The following is a 14,927-nucleotide window of genomic DNA, read 5'->3' on the forward strand; positions in this document are numbered from 1 at the left end:
GGAGAGCTGAGAGGTTGTTTGATTAGAGACCAAAAAAAAAAAAAAAGGCTGAGAGTGCAAAACCGAAACTAGAACTGTACGGCACTAGGCTGACAGCAACCCCCCTCCTTTCCCTTCTCCAGCTCCCCCCCCAACAACCAGCTCTGTGTGTTTGATTAATATCCTCTATGCAGATTCCAAAACAAGAGCCTGGTCCCCTGTCTCCAATTCTGCTGGCAACATCTTGCACCAGCATAATAACTGCTTTCCTATTCTTACACACGCCCCCTTTCCTTTTGCTCTCTGTGGTAGATAAAGACACTGATGATTCGAAACCAGCTTTGTCTCTCTGATATGCAAGTTTTTCACCATTGATTTTAGTGACATTATTCCTGATTGATGTCAGTGCGATGGAGAGGAGAATCAGGCTCAAGGAAAGTTTGGAAGCTGGTGAATGTTTTAGATCAATGCTCTGGACCAAAAATCCAACAGAAGGGCATAGAAATGGAAAACAAAGGATAGGATTGAGTCTAAGTCCAGGTTTTGAAGCTTAGCCAAGATGTGAGGCTGTTTGTCTCAGTACAGTTTGATAAGAAGCAGGGTCTGTGACTGCTTCCTGTTCGGAACCTGCGGAAGGAAGATGTTGGGAAATCAACAGGGGATGGTCACCAGTCAAGGTGTGCAGGGCCGTTAAAGTGGGTCCTACCGTCAAGGTGGGCAAGGTGCAGTGAAACAGGTTAAGTCAACGACCCGGGCTTCCCTCGCTGTGCTGGGGTGATTAATGGGGTGCCTATCTTCCTTCTGTTCCCCCACAGACCCAACCTTGCCTGTGAGTGCACACACCAAAATTGCTACTTAGTGATTGTTATGCAGGCCTGGGTGGATCACTGTGGACAATTTACCAACGTGAACATTGGCTGGTCAGGAAAAATCCCACGATGCTCCGCTTTTTAGACACAGAGGACATTTCGACAGGGTGAAAGCCTCTCTGAATAATTCATAAATTCCAAGGCCAGAAAGGACCATTGTGATCATCTAGTCTGATCCCCTGTGTAACACAGGCCAGTAACACAGGCCGATGAAGTGAGCTGTAGCTCACGAAAGCTCATGCTCAAATAAATTGGTTAGTCTTTAAGGTGCCACAAGTACTCCCTTTCTTTTTGCGAATACAGACTAACACGGCTGTTACTCTGAAACAGGCCAGAGACCTGCCCCAAAATAAATCCTAGAGCAGATCTTCTAGAAAAACATCCAACCTTTAAAAATAGCCAGTGATGGAGAATCCACCACAACACTTGGATCAGTTGTTCCGATGATTAATTACTCTCACCTTTTTTAAAATTTGTGCCTTATTTCCAGTCTGAATTTGTTTAGCTTCCAGCCATTGCACATATACTGCAAATATGTTCTTAAAGTCTGCACCTGTGTGTTGGTCTCCAGCAAAGGTGAAAACCAGAGTTTCTGTCACACAAGAGATATTTTTCCATCTGTCTGCTGACATATTGTTACATTGCACTCCATATTCTTTATGGAAATATGCTTATGAATATGACATAACTGGAATACGCTTTATGCAAAATGAGTCAGTAAGATATCCTTGGAAAAGTTATCATCTACTGAATGTGTTCAGCCTATTTGCATGCATATATCATTCTTATGTCTGAAGTTCGAAATATGAAGTGTAAATCATGTTATTAATGTAGTTATGCCAAGTGAGGGCCATTAATGATACTTCAGGAACTTGATGACTCTTAAGCAAGAAACAATTGGCTGCGAATGGATTTGTTTCCCTGTAAGTCTGTGGGACGCCTGTGAGGAGGAGGGGCAATGGGGGTCCCTGTGAAGATGTGTCTGTGTCACCTGATGCTGGAATCCATCTTGGATTTTATTTTTTTCCATGAGGCATGGAAGGAGGAGGCCTGGAGGGTCTAACTCAGCAAGACAAAGTTAAGGGGTGCCCATTTTGGCAGAAGGGCTAGACTCAGTGGTATTTCAGCCCATCAAGTGACAGTCCCAAGGGGGTCCTGACGAGAGAACCTGTCACACATGTAAATTGAATATTGTCTCATTCACAGTGGGTCCCTTATTACCAGTCTGAACTGAATGAAAATGAAGGATTGTGAGGACATCAAAGAAGAGAATTCTAACAGGAAAAGACAAGGAGCGGGGAAGGAAAAACCCTATCTGGAAGAATACTTCAAAGGTTTGCTCCACTATATCTGGGAGACAAAGATGACAAGTTGGCACCCTTCATGGAGAAAGAAAACGGACAGTACTTTTGCTTGACTGAAAACACTGAGGAGACCTTTGGGTGAGAGAAACTTACTTACTAGTTAAGTTTAGTCTCTAGATAGTGCGTTGTGATTTTGTTGTATATGTACCATTTATTTCCAACATTCTTACTCATTATTACTTGAATTTCTATATCTTTGATAACAGTCATTCCTGTTGTCACTATAAACAGATCTCAGTGCTGTGTTGTTAAGCAAAGTGCTGGTCCTGAGTTGGATCTTCCAAGCTGGTGTGTTCAGTTCCTGTGGGAACAGCAGGCCGGGTAATTCTGTTCAGTGAATAAGGGGCTGGACACTGCAGGGAACGCTCCGAGGACTTGGGGGTTGGTGTCTGCCTATCTCCAGCCATACAGAGAGCAAGGCCTGTGGAGGCTTGGAAGGCAGTGCTGGTTGTGCCAGAGGCTGGTGGTTTCGGGGAGCTGATCCCCCAGCAGACAGACAAGACTGCTTCATGCTAAGGGCAGGCAATGGAAAGTGGGGACCCTTGGGGAGCGTCACACATGATCTCTTTGGCCTTTCCTACTGGCTGGCTAAGGCGGCTTCTCTTCTCAGTTTGCTGGGTTTTGTGCATCTCATGCATAGCACCTAGCTCTCCCCATGCATTGCAGAGGTAGGATCGGCGCCTAACTCAGCATTGTCAAGTCCGGTGGCCAGGTGGCTAAACGTTAGGTCTTGCAACACTACAGTCCCTTTGTAGATCTAGCCCATAGATCCTTTGGCTCTCAGGCCATTGCCTACACTACAAAATTAAGTTGACCTAACTTAATGTCTGCATACAACCACTTTAGTAATTACGTCGCTTGTGTGCGTCTACACTTGGCTCCTTGTGTTGGTGGTGCACGTCCTCACCAGGAGCACTTGTACTGATTGCACTGTCAGTGTGGGGCATTGTGGGATGGCTTCTAAAGGCAGTAACAGTTGATGTAAGCAATGCAGTGTCTCTTTGCTGACACTGCGTCAGTATAATGTTGTCAACCTTGACCCCACGCCGCTCGTGGAGGTGGAGTTACTAAGGCGGGGCAGCGGGGCAGTTACGTCGGCGGGAGCAAAATGTAAGTGTAGACATTTCCATAGCTAGATCGGCGTAAGCTGCCATGCGTCAGCCTAACTCTGTCGTGTCGACCAGTCCTCAGCCAGACCCTTCCTGCATTATCCTCCAGGCAACTTAATCTGTGTCTCTGGGCTGACCAGCTCAATGTACATCCTACATTGTGGGCCCAGGAGTCTCCATGCCGCAGGTAGCTGCATATGTCTGTTATCCCTGCCTCGCTCTCTGTTGGAGATGGAGGAGGAGTGAGGGTAGCAGGGTAAGGCACCCCTGTTTCTTAGGTCTGTGTGTTAACTTCAGTGGAATAAATGGGCCCCAGAGTCAAAGGTGTTAACAAGTGACCCTGTCATTGTCCAATGCTAAACAGTTAAACATCGTCCGGGGTTTCCATGTTGGGTGAAAGAGAAATTAGCTGAGCTGGAGCTGCTGCTCTTGCTGTTAAAATCCAGTCCTGTTTCCTTTAAGACAAACAGACGCAACAGGGGAGAGAAAAGAACAGCCAAGATAGAAAATGCAGCTTCTGTATCTGGTGTTGACTCTCACGTCAACCTCACTACTAGAAAAACCCAGGCCTGGCACACGGTCTAGCCACTCTGATATCTGGCACACTCACACTAGTGTTGGGCCGTTTAAGGTATTGCTTTTAGCTGACTCTCTGCTCACGGGCTCACAAAGAGTGCCGCAAAAGATACAGTCTTGGCCAGCTAAGCCAGACTCTTATTAAAGAGGAAGCAAAAAGGGAGAATGAGAGGACAGAGAGGAAGGAGGAGATCAGGTGAAAGAGGAGGAGCAGAAGCAGGAACTCAAGTGTCACATCCCAGGTGGAGTTTGGGATTTAGCTGGTGGAGGTGGCAATGTCATTTGGGTCCCTCTAGCTGGCCTGGTCTAGTCAGGGCATCCATCAGGACCAGGACGATGAAGGTCCATGGGTGTCATGGTGGATCTTGGGAGCCCAGAGATGCTGGGGGTTGGTAGCCATGATGGTAAAGTTTGCTTCTTCCAGTTCACTCGCCTTTACCATTTTGATACCCTGCTCCTGAAGTCTCTTTTGAAAGTACCCCAACAAGGGGTGATGGATGAAATAATCCCTCCCTTCATTGTTTGTTCATCACTTAGGCCTAATTTCCAACACACCAATTTTGGCTCATTCATTTCTGATTCTAGTCTCCTCTTGTTTATTCGTCATGGTCTCACCACAGCCCTTAAGGACATAAATCCACACCATGTAGAGGTCAAGCACAGGAGTTTATTACGTACAGCGCTGACGGAGTGTCACCTTGCTTATTAGGCTCAGAGACACTGTCAATCAATTGATTACAATGGAATATTTGGATTTTCCATGGGCGGGGGAAAGTGATGGAGTAGGCAGTCCCGCTTCCCTGGATAGGTCTAGCAGCAAGACATGATAGCACAGTAGCCAATGGTCAAAGATTGCATAATGTTTCCGCCCATGGTCTCAAGTTGACAAATTAACATTTAACATTTAATTAGTATTAATGTATTGTATAAATACTAAAATGTATTAGTATAAAATATATGTTGAATTTTGATTTGGGGTCCATAGGAATGAAGTAGCTCCTTTGATTGTCCAACAGATACATATCTAGGGGTAAAAGCAAAGAAACAGTGAAAGTATATGGCAATAAAGATTGTCTTTCAAGTTGTTGATTTGTGTTTTAAGGCAGGCATTGGTCCCTGGGAAAGGGAGGTGGGAGGAGGCCATATCTTATACTGACATGCTTGAAACTTTCATAAACTCAAGGTTGGATGTGTGGGAAGAACATCTCCCTACAGTAGAAACTAACACAACAGAAACAGGGCTTCTTTGTTCTATTTGCAACTTTTAAATAAGACACAATTATTGCCCCCACCATCTGGTGTTTTGCTGACCAGGCAAAAGCAAGGTTATCTATGGTTATTCTGCTTTCTTTTAGCTATTGCTAGGACTCTGATCTCTTGACCAAACTCTGGACTTTGGGCCTGTACACAAATCCATATACCAGGTTATTACATCAGCAATGGATTTTAACCCTTCATGTTTGGACTAATTTAGGCTTTTTGTCTTTAACTGCTGGTGATTTTTATAGACAATTTGATGTAACAGGCTGAGATGAACTGTTGTTACCATAGACAACTAAGAATACAGGTCTCTGTGCAACAAAATGGAGCAGCAGAGAAGATAAGGCAAGAAAGGAGAAGAGAAACTACGTGGAAAAATTCCTAGGGAGATGGTGGCTACCATAGTGTATAATGGACTACTTGCAGTGCAGCTGGGGATTGTGATAAAGGGGCTGCTATAGTGTACGATGAATTGCTCCTGAAAGACACCCTGCGGTCTTTCAAGGCGCTGGGTGGAAATTCTGAACGGGTGCATGGGCTATTTCGTAAGCAGGATGGGCCTGCCACATTTTGCTAAAGAAGCAACATCTTTAAACACAGAATTAGGGCTGCATGCGAGTGATATTTTTGGAAAGATACATGCTGTGAAGCTTGTTCAAAATGACTTGCAATAATGGGAAAACATATATAAACAAAGTGATGTGCAAAGCATTCCTGTCATGATGATTTATTTACTGCAGAGCTCTATCACAGAGAAGAATATTGCAGAGAGGCAGGCCGGCCGGCTTTGTGGCATAGGACTTGTGTGACCTTAAGTAAGTTGTTGAATCCCTTTTCCCCCTCTGTGTGGATAAGACTTCTTCCTGTGTCCGTTGTGTCGATTTGGATCATAAGCCCTCAGGGCAAGACTTGTCTCTTACCGTTTATGTGCAGCACCTGACAAAAACTGTCCCCAAGGCACTACTGTAATATAAATAATGATATCTAGCCTGATCTTCCCTGCTTCTATTGGAGCAGCCAGAGAAGTGGGTTTGAATAGGCCAAAGCCCTGAATTGGAAGGGTGATATGGCGTTGGAATCTTTCCCAAAGAGAGTTTTTCTCCTAACTCTCTGTCAGGCATTTGAGTTAAATATGGATGTACAAAAAGCAATCAAAGAGCAGTTTAAAACAGCCTAGGGTGACCAGATAGCAAATGTAAAAAAATCGGGACGGGGGTGGGGGGGTAATAGGTGCCTATATAAAAAAAAATCCAAAATCGGGACTGTCCCTATAAAATTGGGACATCTGGTCACCCTAAAACAGCTTGACTTAAAAATCACTTCCCTCTTTACCTCCACTCCCACGGTTCTTGTGATGTCATCATTCTACTAATTTCCCAGTCACCAGTAGTATCTTCCAAGGTAAACAAGGCCTACATTTTTAATGCAAAAAACAAGAGTAATGAATAAAATCACCCATGCATCCCACAGGAAACATGCTCTCCCTGCCCACTGAACACACACACTCTAAAAACACATATACTTTTAAGCCTTTTTTGTTTATTAAAAAGGCCACAAATGCATTTCCTTTCTTTTGTGGGCCACCTTTCAGTTACTTGTCTTTCTGTCCCCTGAGCTTGTGTTTCAAAGCATGTCACGGTTCCTCCCCCACTCTGAACTCTAGGGTACAGATGTGGGGACCTGCATGAAAAACCTCCTAAGCTTATCTTTACCAGCTTAGGTCAAAACTTCCCCAAGGTACAAAATATTACCCCCGTTATCCTTGGACTGGCCGCTACCACCACCAAACTAATACTGGTTACTGGGGAAGAGCTGTTTGGACGCGTCCTTCCCCCCAAAATACTTCCCAAAACCTTGCACCCCACTTCCTGGACAAGGTTTGGTAAAAAGCCTCACCAATTTGCCTAGGTGACTACAGACCCAGACCCTTGGATCTTAAGAACAATGAACAATCCTCCCAACACTTGCACCCCCCCTTTCCTGGGAAATGTTGGATAAAAAGCCTCACCAATTTGCATAGGTGACCACAGACCCAAACCCTTGGATCTGAGAACAATGAAAAAGCATTCAGTGTTTTACAAGAAGACTTTTAATAAAAAATAGAAGTAAATAGAAATAAAGAAATCCCCCCTGTAAAATCAGGATGGTAGATATCTTACAGGGTAATTAGATTCAAAAACATAGAGAACCCCTCTAGGCAAAACCTTAAGTTACAAAAAAGATACACAGACAGAAATAGTTATTCTATTCAGCACAATTCTTTTCTCAGCCATTTAAAGAAATCATAATCTAACACATACCTAGCTAGATTACTTACTAAAAGTTCTAAGACTCCATTCCTGTTCTGTCCCTGGCCAAGACAACTACAGACAGACACAGACCCTTTGTTTCTCTCCCTCCTCCCAGCTTTTGAAAGTATCTTGTCTCCTCATTGGTCATTTTGGTCAGGTGCCAGCGAGGTTACCTTTAGCTTCTTAACCCTTTACAGGTGAGAGGAGCTTTCCCCTGGCCAGGAGGGATTTCAAAGGGGTTTACCCTTCCCTTTATATTTATGACAAAGCTACATGCTGAATCTTCACATTCTACCACAGCACAGAACCTGCACCAGCAGATGGATTAAATGTTTGTATCCTGGCTGCTTGGAGGGTTAGGATTGCTGCCCTCAGACAGATTCCTCAGGAACCAGAATGAATGACAATAGCTCCACCTCTTTTCGTTTGCAACTAGAATCTTTGCTGTTTCCTGTGAGATTAGGGGGCCTGATTAGTGGAACTCCAGTTTGTGTGTGTGCATCTACTGCCCCCTATTGGCTGAGATTGTATGTGTGCACGCTAATAACTGATGGTTATGCATATAAAAAACAAAACCCAAAGCAAATTTCCCTACTGGAAATGAGATGTGTGGGGAATATTGTAAGGAAATTAATTAACAGAGCCCTCCCAAAGTATTACGCTGAGAAGGGAAAAATCAAATGCACAACTACAAAATGGGGAATAACTGGCCAGATGGTCATGCTGCTAAAAAGGATCTGGTGGTGATAGTGACTCACAAATTGAATTTGAGTCAAGAATGTGATGCAGTTGCGAAAATGGCTAATATCATTCTGCGCTGTATTAACAGGAGCGTCGTATGTAAGACAGGGTAAGTAACTGTCCCGCTCTGCTCAGCACTGGTGAGCCTCTGCTGTAATATTGTGTCCAGTTTTGAGTGTCACGCTTTAAGAAAGATGTGGAGAAAGGCCAGAGGAGAGCAACAAAAATGAGAACAGGTTTTGAGAACCTGACATATAAGGAAAGGTTAAAAAAACGGGGAATGTTCAGGGTAGAGAAAAGAAGACTGAGGGGAGATCTGATAAGTCTTCATCTGTGTTAAGTGCTGGTATAAAGAGGACAGTGGTCAATTGTTCTGTATGTCTGCTGAAGGTAGGACAAGAAATAATTGTCTTAATCTGAAGCAAGGGAGACTTAGGTTAGATATTAGGAAAAACCTTTCTAACTATATGGATAATTAAATGCTGGAACAGGCTTCCAAGGGAGGTTGTGAAGTCCACATCACTGGAGGTTTCTAAGAACAGGTTGGACAAACATCTGTCAGGTGGGTCTAGCTTTACTTGGTCCTGCCTCAGCGCAGGGGGCTGGACTTGGTGACGTCTCATGGTCTCTTCCATCCCTACATTTCTATGATTCTATGAATGGACCAGATGTTAGGGAACAAACAGAAAGAAACTGGCTAAAGCAGGGACTATGAGCCATCTAAGCATAGAAATAGGCTGAATTCAACAATGGGGACTGGTGTCTCTGGGACTCATTCCTTTCCCATTCTCCCAGAGAAGCTGATGGTAAACTGCCCTTTGATTTCAGTGGCACAGGCCTTCTTGTCCATAGTTTCTGGGTAGGAAGGAAGTGGGTAATAATATCTTGCATAGGTGCCGACTCCGGTGGTGCTCCAGCCCTGGAGCACCCGTGGAGAAAAATTAGTGGGTGCTTCGCACCCACCAGCAGCCACGCTCCCCACACTCCCTCCCACCTGTGGCCCCCGCTGATCAGCTCCTCCCCTCCCTCCCAGCGCCTCCCGCCCACCGCAGAACAGGGCTCAGCTCCTTCCCTCCACGGGCAGCGTCCTGCTGCCACTCGCACTGGAATCCCCTGATTCCCCTGAGGTGAGGCTCCTTGTGCAAACAGGGCTGGCTTAGCCCAGGAGCAAGCCACCCTGATCCCAAATTACCAGCCCTTCCTGAACCCCCAGACCCTGAGCTCATCCCTTCCTAATTGGAGAGGGGCGGGTCCCTCTCCAATCCCCCAAGCCTGAACTCCCTTGCTTGTCCTCAGAGGGGTCAGCTGTGTCAGTTTAACTGTCACTCCAGGGACTTGCCCAGCTCCCCTCTCTCTTCGGGGCCACCTGGGCCCTCGTTAGCCTCAAGTCATGTGGGCAGGGAGATCGTTTGCATAAAGGAATGCTGGAGAAGCCAATCAGGAACCAGAGAGAGGTTTTAGGGGCACTCCCCAGGAGTCCCGTGGCTGGAGACATGTCTATGGCCGCCAAGCCTGTGATGCAAGGAGTCAGGGCAAGGAGCATTGGGGTCTGGGCCCAGCCTCATGGCAGAGAGGGGCACTGGGAAATGGACCAGGAAACAAAATTGCATCCAAGAAATGAGGGCTCAAATTGGGACAAATGAAAAAGGGGTGGTGCCCTCCCAACCTCTGCCTCCAACCCAAGCTATGCCCACTGGAGACACAAAAATGAGATACAGCCGATTGCACATGGGTTAAAATGTGATCACACAAGCTCTGCAAGTCTTTAGTTTATTATAAGAAGCTCTTGGGTCTTGTGACACATGAGACAGCCCAGTGTTTCCACCTCCATCTGTCTAATGCCATGTTTCTCACTCCATTATCTGTCTCCATGGCAGCAAAATCTTTCTTAATGGTTTTCTTATATGTCCTCTGTTGTCCTCCTCTTTTCTGTTTTCCTCCAGGTGGACTCTAGCCAAGGGCTTATCTAGGAATACTGTTTTCTGACATCCATAAATTTGCCCAAACCAATTCCTCCTTCTTTCTCCAATCATTGTCTCTACAGTCTGTTGACCAGTTCTTTGTTACACATCAGCCTTGGTTACATTGTCCCACCAGGGGAAACAGAGAATTCTTTGCAAGCATCTCTGATGGAATGCGTCAAGTTTCCTGTTGTGGGCTTCTAGCATTTTCCAGGTTTCACGAGCATGTAGCAATGTGTGGGCCACAAGACTATTGCAAGACTATCTTGGTTCTTCCTATTTTTCCAGATATTTTCCAATCTCAAAAAAGTACCACTTGCCTTCCCAGTTCTTGCTTCCACCTCCTTATGGGGTTGGCCACCAGCATTGGGTATGCTTCCTAGATACACAAAGTCGCTAATAATGCCGTATTCTTTACTATCAATCACATGCATGCCATCATGGTTGACTCCTCTTTCGACTATCATGACTTTCATTTTCTTTTGGCTAACTCTACGTTGGCGTCCTCACATCTGACATTGACAGGAGCCTTTTTCATGGCATCTTCATCTGGGTCCCTCAGAGCAATGTCACCCGAGCGATACACGTTTGGGCAGGCTGGGTTGAGGCTGCATGGGGAGGGGAAGGAGCTGAGGGTGAGCTTCCGGAATGAGAGAAGGGACCAGAGCTTGGGGCAGAGCTAGGCCTTCACTGGGGTTGGTGCTCACTTTTATTACAGGAACTTATCATGTCTGCACCAGAGTGAGCACAGTGGTCTGGCTGAGACTCCAGCTGGGGAGGAGGTTGTGAAGTTGTGATGTGAAGCTTGTTTAGGTTGTGTGTGTTGGGGGGAAGGGGACTGTATTCTGTATGTTTCTTACTGTTTGGTGAAAATTTTGCTGGTGGGATGGGGAAATCTGTGTAATGGCCCCCACACAGCAGGAGTTCTCCTCTTGGTTTGTTCCTCAGGTACAGATATAGGGATTGTTCTACTGTAGCATAGTGTCTAGTCCAGCGGTTTGACTCTCCCTCTTAGGAGGGTGGGTGCATGCTGTTGTATTAATTTAGATGGAATATATGGGCTAAAGGTGTCAGCATAACCCTGCCAATTGTCTGACATTTAAACATGTTAAACAAGGCCTGGGGTTTGGTAGACAGAGACTTCAGCCTGATTTGTACCATGGCAAACACACAACAAAATTCATGGCAAAGGTGAGAAATGTATTCACTGAAACACACACAAGGAGAAGAATCAAAAGGCGGTAAAGAGCAGTGAAAATGAAATGGATTGTGTACGTAAAACAAACAATCAAAACCTATCCAATTCTCTTTTTGGGGACTGGATACTGGTTAAAGGCTCTTATTCAGTCAGAGAGTCCTTCTTGTTGGGGGAGAAAGGGTTGGTTCTGTTGTTCAGTTTTGAATCATGAATGAAAGTCACTTTCTTGCTTTAAACAAAACAGACCAACACAGAATGGGGAGAAGAGCTAGGAAAGTAAAGATGAGGGAAATTCCGGTTTTGTTGATGTTCTCAGGACACAGGGCAGCTGGTGAGTCATGGATGGAGGCTTTGGGCTGGCATGTTGGCCATGGCACCTGTTGCTCTGGAGTCTCCTGTTCACCTCCCCCATCAAGTACATCATCTGTTGGTCTGGTCAGGTCCCTCTCTTTCATTGGTCCTTCACAGTCTGGACAGAGTGGGAGAGACCATTTCATCTCATCATGCTGGTGCCATGCACTGCAGTTGATTTCACGATCAGATGAAAAGCCCAGAGGGAGCGACAGGACAGGAGAAAGGTGGGGGGAGGGGAAGGGGAAGGGCAGAGAGGAGCAGACGAAGGAAGGGAAGACAGAGCAGGATCTCCCATATATGAGGTTGGGGTTCTCTCTGGTACAGCAACGTCATGGGTCCCCATTGGAGTACCAAGGTCTGGTGTCCCAGCAACAATCATTGTGTCGCGGTAGTGGTGATGGTAAAAGTAAAGTGGTTCTTTTGTTCTCCCTCTAAGTCTCTTTTTAAGAGCTCCAAACAGGTGGTTGGCAGAATAATCCATCCTCATTATTTCATCCACCCATTAGGCCTAATTTCTGACACACCAATTTCAGTTAATTGATTTCCAGTCCTCTGCTCCTCTTGGTTACCACTCAGAATCTTAACACAGTCCTGGAATGGTGTCAGTAGACCCTCTGTTTACATGAAGACAATCTTTCTGTTCCCCCTCTCATCTTTTCTTAAACAGTTTGATATCACAGATCATTGTGGCAATGCATGAACCTTTACATGCTTTTCACTATGTCGGCTAATAATTAAGGTAGACCCTGCTAGGCCCCAATTATTACAGCAGGGCTCCTGTAGAGGTTACTCCCAGTGGGATTCTGAGTGACTGAAGAAAATGCAGAAAACATCAGGGAAGCCGCACAAGGGATGGGGGATGGCCACAGATGCAGTTTTTTGGTGGGGATTGCTCCCCCCCAAACAGAGGTGAGGCATGCGGGGTCTCATGGGTTATGTCCTGCTGCTCCCCATCGTTTCTGCAAGTGCCCAGCTGAAGGAGGCTGTCTTGGCTCTGCTGACTCGGCGGATGAACGCCACCGCCTAGGTCCGAGTGCAAGTCGTGCTCCCCTTCTGTGTGTTGGGAGCCTTCCTGTTTTCTGTGGAACTGTGACTGCCCGCCGTTGTGCTGGGTAAGGGGGTTTGGAGGAAATGAGGGAAGGGAGACTGAGGAGGTGGAGGGAAGAGGTAGTGGGAAAGGAAGGGGGTGGAATAGGGCAGGGGGAGGGGAATGTGGCAGTGTGGGGAGGGGGATGGAGAAGAAAAGGGGATAGGGGAATCGTGGGAGAAGTGGAAGCCCAGCATGAAGCATCCCCTCAGTAGCAAATGGGGCTCTCCCATTAAGCAGGTCCATCAAACCCTCACCCTTACAAGCCCTACCCCCCTGCACCGGGACCCCTTTGACAAGCCCCCCTCACCCAGACCCCCACCCCACCAAGCCCCAACCAGCTGCACCTGGACCCCCACCCCATCAAGCCCCACTCCCCTGGCTCCCAGACCCTCCACTGAGCCCCCTTCACCCAGACCCCCCCGCTAAGCCCCATCTCCCCACATCCAGATCCGCCTGCTGAACCCTGATCACCTTCACCTGGATCCCCTGCAGAGTCTCATTGTCCCTGCACCCAGAATCCCCACTCCCCAATGAGCCCCTGGGCATCCAGATCTCCCACTGAGCCGCCCACACCCAGATTGCCCTGCACAGAAACCACTCACACCACACCTGGATCCCCTCACACTAAGCCCTTCCACATTTGGATCCTGCTAGGCTGAATCTGTCTGCCCACACCTGCTGCATCTGGTGCAGAGAGGCCGGGCCCTGGGGTATTTCTGGGGCAGGCCTGGCCCTTGCATTGTGGCAGGGTCAGGGGCAGCATCACTGCCAAGTTCCCGTACCAGGGAAGGTGGAGGCTGCTGTGTGATCTGCCACCTCAATTCAGCCAGTGGCCTGTGCTCCCCACTGCCATGCTGGAGCCACATTTATGTATTGACAAATAAAATGTGCGTAATTTTAAAATATTGTGCACTGACATTTAATTTTTTTGGCGCAGAATTCCCTCAGGAGTCGAGGTGCATGAATGTGAACTTGGGACCCACTTCCCCAACTCTGGGCCTCCCCCGCCTGACAAGAGGCATCAGCAACAGGATTTGAGGAGTTTCAGTAGGGACCGTTGGAGCCCTCTGTCTTCTCTTCTGCTACATTTCATCCTAATAGATGAAGGACACTTGGGCTTCTTAACCTGCTCCCCCTGCTCTTCCTCCAGCTGCAGCAGAGTAAGGCAGGGATCATACAACCCAGGCAAGTACCTGTGGAATGGAGACTTCTCTGAGTCCAGAAGGATCTGGGTGAGTGTTTAGGGCAGAGGTCTCAAACTCAATTTACCTTAGGGCCAGTGCCAGGCCTCAGATCCTCCCAGCGGGGCCACTAATGTCACTGAAGATGGGGTTCAGAAAAGAAAATGTTTATATTGTATTTTTTGTTTCAAATTTATTCGAAATAATAAAACTGTCATACAACTTTATACAATTCTTCGCCTGCCAGAGAGTTTTTAGCATTTGCCAGACAGCGGGCAACGCTTCCGTTCTGTCTGTTTGTTGATGTTTGGCCTCTGTGACTGAGCAGTTGAAATCTTCAGGATTGCAGCAAGGTGGCCGTCAGCGAGTTGTGTTCGGTATTTTGACTTGTTTATAGTCATTGTGGGAAAAAAGTGATTCTGCCCGGTGACTAGTGATGGTAGCTCTGTCCTTCTCCCCCCAGCCAATGGGAGCTGAGGGGGGGGGGTGGCGCCTGTAGCAAACATTGCCGGCAATGTGGCTGAATGTGTCTCTCCTCCGCCGGCCGCAGTGGGGAGGTTCTCTGGCCACAGATGGCGCACGGGCCGGGACTTTGAGACCCCTGGTTAGGGTCTTGCCTTTGGGACTGTGAACTGAACTGCCCAGGCCCGAAGCAGAGATGTAAATTTCACGGGGATGGCTGTAAGCCAAAGACCCTAGAGTTTTAGTTTCAATTTTGTTTCCTGAACTTGTTCTCAATTTGCAAAGATTTTTTTGCCCCCAGCCAAGTCTCTGGCTCTGGGGGCCAGTTTGTGGCTCCTTCTTGTGCAGCCCTATGGCTTGTGGCATGGAGAAGACTGTGACCGATCTCCTGCTGGAGACCCTGGAAGAGCTGGGGAAAGATGACCTCAAGCGATTCAAGTGGAAGCTGAAGGAAATCAAGGTGGAGAACCAGTATAACAACATCCCCTGGGG

General features: G+C 47.0%; 2 long non-coding RNA genes across 2 annotated transcripts; one reads left to right on the forward strand and one right to left on the reverse strand.

Moving 5' to 3' along the window:
* Window positions 1-4,558: 4,558 nt before the first annotated feature.
* Window positions 4,559-7,820, reverse strand: LOC140913726 (uncharacterized). Its single transcript, XR_012159647.1, has 3 exons — window positions 7,622-7,820; window positions 6,490-6,569; window positions 4,559-4,921 (listed from the first exon to the last, which is right to left on the reverse strand). It is a non-coding gene; the product is annotated as an uncharacterized lncRNA (long non-coding RNA).
* Window positions 7,821-8,086: 266 nt separating this feature from the next.
* On the forward strand, window positions 8,087-14,184 carry LOC140912339 (uncharacterized). Its single transcript, XR_012159272.1, has 3 exons — window positions 8,087-8,298; window positions 10,133-12,814; window positions 13,730-14,184. It is a non-coding gene; the product is annotated as an uncharacterized lncRNA (long non-coding RNA).
* Window positions 14,185-14,927: the final 743 nt, after the last annotated feature.

This window comes from Lepidochelys kempii, chromosome 6 (assembly GCF_965140265.1).
Source record: "Lepidochelys kempii isolate rLepKem1 chromosome 6, rLepKem1.hap2, whole genome shotgun sequence".
NCBI lineage: Eukaryota > Metazoa > Chordata > Testudines > Cheloniidae > Lepidochelys > Lepidochelys kempii.